Source organism: Rhinopithecus roxellana, chromosome 7 (assembly GCF_007565055.1).
Source record: "Rhinopithecus roxellana isolate Shanxi Qingling chromosome 7, ASM756505v1, whole genome shotgun sequence".
NCBI lineage: Eukaryota > Metazoa > Chordata > Mammalia > Primates > Cercopithecidae > Rhinopithecus > Rhinopithecus roxellana.
Genome location: NC_044555.1, coordinates 113863869 through 113878056, shown reverse-complemented (window position 1 = coordinate 113878056; position 14188 = coordinate 113863869). Strand labels below are relative to the sequence as shown.

At 40.3% G+C, this 14188-nt stretch overlaps 1 long non-coding RNA gene across 1 annotated transcript in view; it reads right to left on the bottom strand.

The window, feature by feature from the left end:
* Positions 1-541: 541 nt before the first annotated feature.
* Positions 542-14188, bottom strand: part of LOC104678763 — a 64632-nt gene continuing 50985 nt past the window's right edge. Inside the window, exon 4 of the long non-coding RNA XR_750236.2 lies at positions 542-1138. This is a non-coding gene — a long non-coding RNA (uncharacterized LOC104678763). The remainder of the gene's footprint in view (positions 1139-14188) is intronic.

Here is a 14188-nt window from a genome sequence, read left to right as displayed (position 1 = left end):
TCTCTTCTCCTCTCTTCTTTTCTTTTTTTGAGACAGACCTTCACTCTTGTCACCCAGGCTGGAGTGCAATGGCACGATCTCGGCTCACCTGCAACCTCTGCCTCCTGGGTTCAAGCGATTCTCCTGACTCAACCTCCTGAGTAGCTGTGATTACAGGCACCCACTACCATGCCTAATTTTTGTATTTTTAGTAGAGACAAGGTTTCACCATGTTGGCCAGGCTGGTTGCAAACTCCAGACCTCAAGTGATCCGCCCACCTGGCATTTCTTAAACCTACCCAACCACCCATTACTTGCAATGAATTTTATAACTTTCCATCCAGATTGAAATTTAAATTTGCAGTTTTGCTCACTGGCAGATTTTGCTCACTGGCAAATTTTAATTTGCAGTGATGCTCACTGGCAGATTTTACATACAACCTTCTCTGTTTCAGAAGCCACAAGTGCACATCTCTTTATATTTTCTCTATTGTGGCATTTTGAGTTATGTATGATTTTCTCAGTGATTCTTGTGTGCCCCCGATTCACTGGCCCCAACTGTTTTCTCATTTTTCCTTATTGTATGATGTGTAGGTTCATTAACACCAAAAATATGACCTAGGAAGTGTTGCTTTCACCATTATCAAGCATTTAAAGAACTTTCATTGTGTTCGCTATTAACATAACCTTTCTTGCCCTCTTTACTCTTCTTGCATCTCTATCATCCCTCTTCTTGTTCTTTTGCTTGCATGCCATTCTCACCCTAACTCATGCAAATTTACAATGACTGAAAGTCATATATCACTGAGAGTACACAATATTAATTTGTAATACATAAGAACCAAATGATAAAATTCACAAGACAAATAAAAAGGCTACCCAGTTTTTGTATGACAACACGTGTGTGATCAATGGCTGCAGAAGCAACAATATCAAGCAGAAGAACAAGGGTAGAAACAAGTAACCCAAATGCTGGTCTTCTCACAGGAGGTAGCAAGAAAGAGGATGGTGACTTGAACTTGCATATCATTCCAAAGCTCTCAAAGGCGCAGACTTAGGAAAACTTAAATTTTGTATGAGAATGACTTGCAGTTGTGAAGCGATCGTAGAACTCAGGAGTCAAGGTCAGGCTACCAGGCTGAGGTGAGAAGCACACCATCTAGGAAAAGGCAAACATAAAAATAGGAAATGAGGTCAGGAACAGAGGCAATCTAAATGAGTAGCTTATGAGCTAGTGAGAAAGACAGAAATTTGGAGTAATAAAAATATATGCCAAGGTCGGGCGTGGTGGCTCACGCCTCTAATCCCAGCACTTGGGGTGGCTGAGGCAGGGGGATCACCAGGTCAGGAGTTTCAGATCAGCCTGTCCAACGTGGTGAAACCCCATGTCTACTAAAAATACAAAAAATTAGCTGGGCATGGTGACGGGTGCCTGTAATCCCAGCTACTTGGGAGGCTGAGGCAGGAGAATCACTTGAACCCAGGGGGCAGAGGTTGCAGTGAGCCAAGATCGCACCACTGCACTCCAGCCTGGGTGACAGAGTGAGACTTCATCTCAAAATATATATATATATATATGTGTGTGTGTGTGTGTGTGTGTGTGTGTATACACATATATATGTATATATGTGTATATATATGCCAAATTGCCCTTACAAAGGTTGTACCAATTTGTATGCTAAAAGCAAATGAGAGTTCTTTTCTCTCATGTACTTACCAACATGAAACATAATCAACATTTGTGACTTGTATCAATTAGAAGGTAAATAACAAGATATCTAATTTTTGTTTTAATTGATTTCTTTAATCATCTTTCCTCTTTAAATACTTGTTCTTATCCCTTTTCCACGTTATATTTTTTTCTTACTGATTTATAGGTACTGTTAACATTTTAGAGATCTTATTTTTAATCCTCTCTATATTGCAAATATTTTCTCCAAGCATGTCATTTACTTTTGAATTTTATTACTTTTGTCTTTTGCCATAAAGTTGCTTCTAGTATTTATGTAGTCAACTGTCTCTGCCTTGCTTTGAAGAGTCTTCCCCCCAATAAGATAATACAAATGTGTTCACTTATTCATTTTTAGTATTTTTACAGTTCTCTGGTAGAATTTCAAAACACTAAGGAAAGGATGGACTACTCAAAAAATGATGTTGGAATAAACAACTGACTATCCATCCACAAGTGTCTGGAGTTCTCTCCCAATGGTCTTTTTTCTCTCTAGAGCCTGAGAGTTTCTGGTAGTGCCATAACCCTTGGGTAACCAGGTTGAGTGCTCAAGTTGATCTTAGGTGATCCCTCAGTTTCTTTGGGTTAGTGTAGCTTGGAGAGGAAAGTGTTTTCAAATAAATAATTACTATCTATTTTGTTGTCTTAAGTTTTGTTCTTCCACCAATCCATACTATGACTCATATCAACTAAGCAACAGTACCAAGTTCTCAGATCTCAGATCTTCTGATAACGCTTCACTAATAATCAGTCAATAAATAGTCACTCATAGTTTTGGAAGGACTGAGGGAATCTGAGCATGAGTAGGCTGTTAGATGACATTAGGTCACTGCTGTTGATTCTACTGGGTGCAGTAATGGAACTGTGGTAATATAAATAAATATATGGTTTTGTCAGGGGAGGACCTGAAGCAAATACATATATAATGTTATCAGTAATTTATTTTATGGAAAAAATGTTAACAATTTTTATATTGTTGTTTTGAGATGGAGTCTCACTCTATCACCCAGGCTGGAGTACAGTGGTGCGATCTTGGCTCGCTGCAACTGCCTCAGCCTCCGGAGTAGCTGGGATTATAGGCGTGAGCCACTACACCTGGCTAAATTGTTACCAATTTTTAAATCCAGGTGCTTGGTAGGTGGACATTATAATTAGCATATAATGAGCAGTGAGGACGACCAGAGGTCACTGTCATCACCATCTTGGTTTTGGTGAGTTCTGGCTGGCTTCTTTACCACATGCTGTTTTATCAGCAAGGTCTTTGTGACATGTATCTTGTGCCGACCTCCTATCTCATCCTGTGAATAAGAATGCCTTAACCTCCTGGGAATGCAGCCCAGTAGGTCTCAGCCTTATTTTACCCAGCCCCTATTCAAGATAGAGTCACTCTGGTTCAAACGCCTCTGATACCATCTCTTCCAGGAAGCTTTCCCTGATCCCTCCTGCTGGCTCTATATTGATGGTGGAAACTCAGAGCCTTCCTCCAATGCCTACTCTGATTACAGCACTTAGGATATTTCACTACAGTGCCATCTGTTTTCCTGTGTTTTAATCATTTGGGAATGCCTTGACAGTAACTGAAATAGAATAGGTCCTCATTTTATAGCATAAATGCTTACAGTACAGAAAGTAAGACAAGCATGCAACACTCTCAAAAGCAGTAGCATTTGAATGGGACCTTGAAGAATGGGTAGAATTTTTAGGGTGTGGAGGAGAAGGCAAGCAGGTGGAAGGGACAAAGGCGGAGGCACGAAATTGCTGGGTACACATGGAATTAGATGAGAGATGAAGCTGAAACAAAGGATGGCTGAAGTGGGCAGTAAAAATAAAACTGGAAAAGATTTGTTGAGGCAAATCATAAAGGGCTTCAGGTGCCAGATTTCTTTGATGAGTGGAGTTCTTTAGCTGTCTTGATATTAATGAAAGGGTTTATGTTTGCAATGAATAAAAAAGCAGATATTTAGGATTAATCTGATCTATTCTTCCTTGTTACTAGGTTTCGGCACACAAAATGTATGGAAAATTTGCATTCACAGAGGGGAGGGAGAAAAAAACGAATTTCATTAGATGCTATGGAAATCAAATGGGATTATAGAATTCCCACTGGCAAGCAGAAGACAGCATCTAAGACTGAAATGGAAGAACTCTGTAACACATAACAGGACTGGTCTAGAAAGATGTAAAAGCTGAAGCAAATGTAGATGAAGGAACAAATGGCACCTATGAGGCCCTCCATGATCTGGCCCCAGACTGTTAAAATAGTTTCCTGACTAATTTTGCTATAACCAAGTCCACCCTCATAGCCACCAGCTTTTTATTCCCAAAACAGTACCTCTGCTGTGTTGTGCTTACTCAAGAAGCCTTCAGTGGCTTCCCAATACCTACAGGACACATTCCAAACTCCTTGAACTGACCATCAGTGACCTTGTCCTAATTCTCGCTTCCTGCGTTTGTGGGCACTACAAGGCACCTTCCTCAAGAAAGGTTCTCTGGAAAGACTGGTTTACTTATTGGCTCCTGACCAAAATCATATTTGTACCGCTGCTCACACCATTCCTTCTAGCTGGAATGCCCCCTTTCCTTTCTATCTATGGAATCTCATCATCCAACTCAAGCCCCATTTAGTCCATTTTATGACCATTAGAAAGACATGAAGCCTTAGAGGAAGTAACTAGGTCCTATACTTATATGTATTTGTGTATGTATATTAGTACAAATATATATATAATATATATACAAATACATATACTAATATATACATATACTAATATATAATATTTATCATGTATAATTAAATATATTATATAATATATTAATTACTATATATAATATTATAATAATTACTATAACAATTAGATTAATAATATAACTATTATAGTTCATATTAATTATGAAGCTGAAACAAAGGACGGCTGAAGTCAGTCCCTCAACCTTGGCCTTGTCATCTTCTATAACCTCTAACAAATCCCCTGTCCTTCATCTAACTAGCTAGCTATCCCATTGGTTCTATCTCTCTGGAGAACTCTGACTAATACAAACTAGTTTATAGCTTGTCTAAAAACTTCAGAGAAAATATGTCTTCAAAATAATAATAATAATTATTATTATTTTTACAAATAATACAATCATACATATACAATAATACAATCATTACAAATAATTATTATTATTTATTATATAATATAATATATAATAGAAGAGTTAATTATAATAAATATATCATATATTATATATTATAATATATATGTATTTATATATTGCATCATTAATTCAGAGGCCCAGAGAGAGGAAGCAGCAGTGATCTTGCACAGCTTCTAAGATTACTATCGTCCTTCTATTGTATAAGTACAGAATGGATGTGTTAACACTAACCCTTTTGTTACAGTCAAATCTTCTCAACATTTCATTTCCTCCTGAGGTCTTCGATCTACACTTGAATGAAGCATTATCAAAGGAGAAAGGGAATAAGGTCGAGGAAATGGTACTAACATGTTTTGATGTGAGCACTCGGTATATGGCAAACCCTTTACAACGTAGGTCATATTTTGGCCTACGACAGCCTTGTATTTAAAAAAGCAGAAGCTCAAAGATGACATATGGCATGTCCAAAGTCACACAGCTAGCGTCCAAGCTCCAGACTCCAATACTCATGTTTTTTACACTAACCTAAGCTGTTTCCCCTTAAAACGAGTAGCTGTCACTTACATTCTGGTGCATGCGAAAATTCTGTCATGGAGCTGTGTTATGGTTTGAATGTCTGTCTCCTCCAAAACTCATGTTGAAATGGAATTGCCACTGTAACAGTATTAAGAGGTGAGATCTTTAAGAGGTGATTAGGTTCCACTGTCATGAATAGATTAACGCCATTTTCATGGGAGTGGATTCTTCACAAAAGGGCAAGTTTGGCCTCTCTCTCCTTTGCCATGGGATGACACAGCAAGAAAGCCCTCGCCAATTGTCAGTCCCTCAATTTTGGCCCTTGTCATCCTCCATAACCACATGAACAAATTCCTCTACTAAATCCCCTCTCCTCTATCTATCTAGCTAGCTAGCTATCCCATTGGTTCTGTCTGTCTGGAGAACTCTGACTAATACAAACTAGTTTATAGCCTGTCTAAAAACTTCAGAGAAAAGATGTCTTCAAAATATTCTACTCTGAGTAAGAGACAAAGACTGCTTCATGAAACTGTTCAAGAATTCTCTTTCATGGCCAATGTTTAAGAGGCATAAGTTACTAAATGTGCATAGAACCACTTATTTAAAATTAAATAAGCAATATTATATGCAAATGAATCTAAGCAGCTCTAGAGCTAAACAATAAACTAAGGGGAAATTAATACATCATGTTCAAATTAAAAATATTATTAACAATAATGGAAAAAATAATAGGTAAATGACACTATCATTTACCTATTGATTTTTCTGGACCAGGCACTGTTCTAGCTGCTTTACGTATATTAACTCACTTAATATTTAATAAAACCCTATGCAATGGATATTATTATTATTCTTTTATAGATGAGGAAATTGAGGCTCAGACAAGTTACATAACCTGTCCGAGGTCGCACGTTTATTAAGTAGGAAAGCCCAAAATGTACAGCTATGCAATCTTGCTCTACACTCCACACTCAATCATTACAATGTACGTGAAACTAATGATGTTAAGATCTTTTCTTGCAATTCTTAACTGCTCAAAATCATCCTAACACAAGAAACTTCTGATTGAATAAAAAAGAAGGCCTCCATCTTTAGAAAAGATGTATGATAATACCTGTAGCATAGCAATGAGCAAAAACCATATTAAAACACCCAGAATAGCGCATAGGTTCTAACACAGAATGTGAGTCTAAGTTTCTACAATATGAATTTGATATTCCTATTAAAACTGTAAGAAATAAATTAGTATCGATACAACTCTTCCATTAACTTTCTACAAATATGACCTAAACATAGAGAACAGATTTCAATCCTAATCCTGCTCAGAATCATACACATTGTTTGTTATTTCATTTATGGTAGTTAATTATAAATCTTTTACATTTTTAATTTTTAAATTCCCACTGCACGTAGAAGCATATTTTACTGGAGACTTCTCTGTAGAAAACTGAATTGTACATTGTAAGATCACATGACTATTCATATCCCAGTTTTCATTCTTCCAAATGAGTAATATAAATTCACAAATTAACTTTCTTTATTTGAAAATTTAAATATCATCCCTATGAGCAAAAGCCCTAGCTACTTATGTTCGAAATAATTTAGGGATATGATGCCGATTTATTATCACATTGCTTTTTTGTTCTTGCTATTTTAATCTTTGATTGTTATGAAACATCTTCACTTTCTTTCTATGGTTCAATGGGTTAAAAACCAAATAGACATCCATCAGTTTTTAATGATAATCTATTTTTCACATTAAAATTTCATGGAAAATCGTTCATACTTCTGCCTGGATGGAAGTTTTTAAAATAGCTCTGAAAATTCACCACCAAAAACAGTCAAAAAACATTCTATGTAGCTATAGTGCCCTCTGCTGGCCACAGCGTGGAACAGCTAAACCAGGCCTATGAGAAACTCAACAGCTAAGGAATCTGCCAGTGTCCCACGTTTGACGATGCCCACAACGACCGTTCGGCCTACCTTTTCCCCATTTCAGGTTAGGTAGAATTTGGCTTGATACCTCCTCAAGGGAAGCAAAGTCTTTTTAGCAGGCCAGGGATCACAAGTGCCCTTTTCTTCCTTTTGAAGAGCTGGTCACGCCCAAAACTTCAAAAGATTTTAAGAAAAGGCACACGGATTTGAACAATAGTTTCCTGATCTTCTCCAGATCTTTTACAGATCTTCCTCTTAACCTCATTTTTCACTGGCACGCATAAGACAAAAAGGAGCATTTATAAATAACACCAGGCCATCCCCTACTCCGGAGCTAGCTGCCCCCCTTGTCACCTCCCTTAAACCTAAGAGCAGCAAACAATTCAAGCTCAGCATAAAATGGCTCTAGGGGATGGTAAGAATTGAAAACCCTTTTTAGCCAGCACCTAACAGTGTCTACTCACTTACTAGGAGAGGTAAATGGTGCTTCCTAAGTTATTGAGTGTGATCCTCATTAAAGGTGCTTGTATCATTGCAAGTTCAGACTGAACTGCCATACCACCAAATATACACGTGGCAAGCTAGAAAGGAACAAGGCGTCTCCACGCGCGGAGGCATCCCTCTTAGAAAAATAATTCCAAAAGCCGTTCCCTGCTATTTGCTGTTACTTTAAAGATTTTATACTCAATTCAATTATTGAAGGGGTTCCTAAATACTAATTAAAGGAGTGCAGTTTCCCCTCTAACTTTGCTTCTGTGAGGCTCGGGCAGTTCCAATGCAAAGCTTTGCAACCTGGGGCGGCTGTATAAGCGCTCACCTTTGAGCTACTCCAAAATCCGTATCGACCCCAGGGCCTCGGTGAACAAAGCACTGGACTGCGCTTCCTGAGGCTCAGTCCCTGTCCCTTCCCACACAACCAGGAAAGCGTATACACAACAAAACCCGGAGGTCCAGTACGTGGCACCACGGAAAGGATGGAATCACTTCAGAGTTGATTAGCGGCGCCGGGGATTAGGGTGAGGCAAGTGAGGCTAAGTCGTTCAAGTGCAAAGTCTGAGCTTGCCCTTATTTAATACTTGTTATCTAGCTTCTCGCGGAATTTTGGCTGTAACTTTGAATTTTAAAGAGATTGCATGAACATTTTTATCTTGGTTACTGAGTATCTTGGTACCGCCTTAAATTTTGTACCCAAGGCGAGTGCCTTGCTCGTTTTGCCCTGTTTACGACCGTGGCGATTGAGTGAGGGCGATTATCCAGCTACAGAAGGGGTAAAAGATACCCCGGAGGAGGAAGCCGGGAGCCGAAGCAGGAGCCCTCAGGATGGGAAGGAGGAGGAGGTCGCAGAAGTGGGCTCTGGCTGGCTGGCTGGCTGTGAGCCAGCGAAGACGCTCCGCTCAGGAAATTTGTGGGGCCGCCAGGAAAACTAGCTTGGTTAAAGCGGAATACGGGAAGTAGTCGGCTTACCGGGTCTGGCTGCTCCGGGCCACGCAATCGCCTCTCCTTAACCGCCTCCCCTCTCTGGGGAGGATTCGTCTCGTCTCTGCAGTGTGCTCACTCTGATGCAGTGCCGTTCCGTGCCACGTTGTCACCCGGCCGTTCTCTGGAGAGACCTGCCCCCGCGGATGGCCTCTCCAGCGTTTCGTCGGCTCCTGACTCCCCTCCCTCTGCAGTGGGCGGGGTCGCCCCCTTCCCCCACTCCCCAAGGAGGGGAGGGCTGAATGCTGTCACTTCGGACCTGGTTGCAGTATGCCAGGGACTCTTCCTCAGTTACACCACTCACCACCACCCTCACCCCCGCCCCACTCCGTCTCTGCAGCGGGATTAACCAGCTCAAGTCCAGAGTGGTAAGAGACCCTCCAAAGTTCTGTAAAAGTCGTGGATGGAGTAGATCACAAGGGCGTCAAATCTTACAACTGGAAAGAACATCCGATTTGGAGTATTTAACATTCAATATCTATCGTGAAAAGTCACCAAGCAAATTAAATGTGGGTCAATATTGAATACCAGTAGTGAATTCTAACAGATACACACAAAAAGAAACCTCTCTAAACCAGGCCCTACGAATTGCTGCCTGTGCACGCTTGACACCTCCATCAAGGGGTATAAAAAAGCTTTTAGAGGAGGACGGAGTTTCTGTTTGGAAACGGCCTGAAGGAAGCTCAGTTTCATTGAACGCCAGGCTGAGAGGATTTTTATTTGCTGTTCCTACTCAATTATAAGACCTCAAATTTCTCTGAAGCCCTTTGCAACATAAAATAGCAAGTGCTCGTTACTTTGAGAGTCTTACAAAGCATTTTAAATGGCTTGTTCAACTGAGACTGGCAGCTCAGAATTTGTTCTTCTAGAAAATGGATGTGAATAACAGCTGTTCATGCCTTACAGTTGTTTTAATGTGTTAAAGTGCACGGGAAACAAGCAAGCCAGTGAAGATCCATATTTCTCCCAATTCCCCAAAGATATATTTTACTGGAGAAGTCTTGTCTTCAGATCTTCAACTTCATTTATTAAGCCCTTAATAAATGAGGATCGGTCAGTAGAAGAACGAATATCAGACTTAGCAATTTAGTTCACCCAGTTAAAACTGAATCTCAGAGAAACAGTGAACCCCTTTTGTTTTTATTTTAACTGAAATTCACATTTAATTTCAGTTAAATGTGAATTTCACATTTAATGCTCTCTTCCTGACAAATCCAAGAACAATGCACCAACTACTTGAATTCTTTTTTTTTTTTTGAGACAGTCTCCCTCTGTCACCCAGGCTGGAGTGCTGTGGTGCAATCTCGGCTCACTGCAACCTCTGCCTCCTGGGTTCAAGCGATTCTCCTGCCTCAGCCTCCTAAGTAGCTGAGATTACAGGCACCCGCCACTATGCCCGGCTAATTTTTGTGTTTTTTTGTTTGTTTGCTTTAACACCATGTTGGCCAGGCTGGTTTCGAACTCCTGACCTCAGGTGATCTGCCTGCCTCGGCCTCCCAAAGTGCTGGGATTACAGGCGTGAGCCATCGCACCCAGTATACTACTTGAATTTTTTTGTCTATAGTTTTTAACAAACAAGGCAATAACAGACATAGGCAAAAATGCCACATGGATTTTTAGTAATTTATACATGCAAAAAATATACTAACCACATTGAAATATGTGTTATGAAAGTTATAAATATATAGATTGAGGAGATTGCCAATCTGATAGCTAGGAAGTCTTGGATCTCTGCAAACTACTGCTTGCCAGTCAAATCAGGCCTATGGTCATTTTTTGTACAATCTTTCACCTAAAAATGACGTTTACATTTTTTAGTGCTCAAAAAAAAAAATCAAAAGAAGAAGAATATTTTGTGACAAGTGTAAATTATGTGAATTTCAAAATTCGGTGTCCATAAATAAAAGTTTATAGTAACCTATTCATGCCCACTTATTTTCATATTGTTTCAAGCTGCTTTTCTGCTACAGTGGCAAAGCTGAATAGTTTCAACATAAACCATATAACCTGCAAAGCCAGAAATATTTACTGTTACAGAAGCAGTTTGTCAATCCCTGACATAGATGAAGACATTACCTGTAAAGTGGTGTGACAAATAATCGTTAAGTCTGTTAGCTGTAACTGAGTGGGCTCAACATTTTCCTTCTTAGAGAAATTGTTTAGCTATCCTTTTTCTCACAGTCAAAAGAAAAAGATCATGTTTTCATACACACGAAATGTTGGTAAACCGCAAACCGATGGGATACAGGCTGTCTCTGTTTTTCATGACTTCTAATTCACCCTTTGTCCACTGCTAGGCTGCTTCACAAACCAAAATATTGCTGTGGTTTCTACAGTCCTAAGCCAGTCACTACTTTACCAAGTGGCTCGCCTGCCATCTAGTGGGGAAAGATAAGAGTACACTCTCTCTCTCTCTCTCTCTCTCTCTCTCTCTCTTTTTCAAAAAACTCTGACGAGGTCGCTATAAGCTGTAGGACCTTATATGTAGGACCTCAGCCAGTGATGATTATAATAGTAATTCCTTACATTTTAATGGCACTTTGCAATTTACAAACTATTTCCCAAAGTATAGTATTTTAGCTAATCCTCCCTCACCACAATTCTAGGATGTAAGCACATCTTCTTTTTTCATAATACATAATGCCATATTTTTTCAGATGCAGAAACTGGGTGTAAACATTGGCTTACTCCAGGTCATACAGGTGGGCTCGAACTCAAACGTCATGCTCTATTTGCTGAATCTAACACCTCTGAATTTGGGCTCTCTCATTTCTACATTTCCAGTTCTATTCTATGAATGATTTTGAGTCTCTGCCACAAGGACATTTATTTTGGGAAACTCCCTTGGGTAGTCTTTTTAAATAAACAGGACCCATCCGAAACATCCCCTCTCAAAAAAATATTCTAAGGAGACAAACAATTTTTTTAGCTAAAGGTTTAATTAATGTTTATCAAAACACGTTGTTATCTTAGACACATTTTATGATGCAAGACACACAAATTTGGAAGAAGACACTTAAGGCTTAAACCTTGGAGAACTGTGAGACTCCTGGCAGAACGCCTGCTACTAGCTACCCTAAATCCTTTTCTGATTAAGACATACAATAATTTTTCCAATTCAGTATGAGTTCCAACTTTTGGGCCTACAAAACAATGTTTGCTTAGAGCTTTGACAGTGTAAGCCACAGAGTTCTCAAGAAGAGGTCCATTTTAATTGTTCAGTGTCTCAGAAACTTCCAGCGGCTTATTGTGAATCTGCAAAGGGACCTCAGAACTCATTGTGCTAAAGCTCATTTGAGAGGAAAGATTTGTGGGCGTTTCCAGCACTCACTAAGGTGTCTCTGTCTTGTAACAGCAGCCTTTGTGCTAGGTGATGACCAAGAACCAGATTCAATGAACCAAAGGTTAGGGCAACCCACAAGAAAGAGTCATGTTTACACTGACATTCATCTGCAGAGTCTGCAGTTTGGGACACAATGAGAATGGACCAAATCCTGGGCCAGCTGCTAAATGCAGCTGTACTTGAGTGTGTCCAAAACTACAAGGAGGGTAAATGCAAACAAAAGCAGGCTCCAGAGCTTTGCAGGTCACTGTTCCCAGGCTGTGCCTATTTCTTGTGAACAAGCCTCCTGTGACAATATTTTAGTGTTAGTGTTACTTGCAGATTGTCACACTTTCATATTAAACATTTCAAGTTGTGGTGGGAGTGTGAAAACTAAGACATCTGGGACATGGGAAAGAAATAGTTTTATTGCTATATTTATGAACAGCCTTAAGTTTAACCACAGGTGAACCTTACTGTTTGCAAGCTCTCCTGATGATGTGATTTATATCATAGATGCAGGAGATCTCTGAAACTCTCTAGCTCAGACATGACATTTTATTGGTTGCCCAACTTGCCTTGGCTGCCAACATTCTGGCTAGGCCATTTTTAGCTGTTGAGGACCAGATACATATATATATTTTTTAAATGGAGTCTTGCTCTTGTCACCCAGGCTGCTGGAGAGCAATGGCATGAACTTGGCTCACTGCAACCTCCGCCTCCAAGGTTCAAGCGATTCTCCTGCCTCAGCCTCCCAAATAGCTGGGATTACAGGTGCCCGCCACCACATCCGGCTAATTTTTGTATTTTTAGTAGAGACGGGGTTTTGCCATGTTGGCCAGGATGGTCTCAAACTCCTGACCTCGTGATCCGCCCACCTCGGCCTCCCAAAGTGCTGGGATTACAGGCGTGAGCCACCGCGCCTGGCCGAGGGCCAGCTATTTATGTGTCTATTATGTGGTTCAACTCAGGTGTACCTAAACAATTTTGCAAAGAGCATACATAGTATTGATCATTTCTCAATAGTCCCTGAGGTTCACTTCTGGTTTTCTCAGCGATGTCAGGTCATCCCAAGTATGTTCCTACAAGTTTACAACACAAGAGTTTCCCAACGTTGCTACGAATTACGTCACAACTATTATTGGTGCTGCTGCTGCTGCTGCTACTACTACGACTAGTACTACTACTAACAACAACAAGTGACACTTATATAGTGTTACCTCTTGTTAGGCATGGTTCTAACAAGACTAAACTAAACCAATCCTCATTGACTGTACCTGTGGAGTATAGTATTATTAATGCCCCCATTAGACACAAAGGCTAAGAGACTTGCTCAAGTTCACACAGCTAGTGAGTGGTAGGGCAGCATTTGAACCCTAATCATCTGATTCCAAGGCCATCACTATGAATTACTATTGCCTCCATCCTAAAGCATGGTTAGAAGAAAAGACACACCATTCTCCACTGCCTACTCAACAAAATCCAGTGACCTGTCTTGGCATTCAGTGCCTTCTGTGATTTTCCTCAGCCTGTGCCACCATCCAGACTCTTCCACTCTTGCCACTTCAAAAGACTCACCATTAACAGGCCATGGCTCTATTCAAGCTATTCCTTTTTTTTTTTTTTTTTTTTTTTTTTTGAGATGGAGTCTCACTGTTGCCCAGGCTAGAGTGGCAATGGCGTGATCTTGGCTCACTGCAACCTCTGCCTCCCAGGTTCAAGCGATTCTCCTGCCTCAGCCTCCCGAGTAGCAGGGATTACAGGTGCCTGCCACCACACCTGCCTAATTTTTGTATTTTTAGTAGACACGAGGTTTCTCCATGTTGGTCAGGTTGGTCTCGAACTCCTGACCTCAGGTGATCCACCTGCCTCAGCCTCCCAAAGTGCTGGGATTACAAGCGCGAGACACCCCGCCTGGCCTATTCAAGCTATTTCTTCTGTTTTACCTCATCCCTGACTCCTTTCCCTGTTGAACTTCTACTTAGCTTTTAAAGCTCACCTCCAATTTGATCTATTTGGTAAATCCTTATCTGAGACCCCAGCTAGAGGTAAACACACCCACCTCTGAACCTACCTTATAGCCCTTTGTC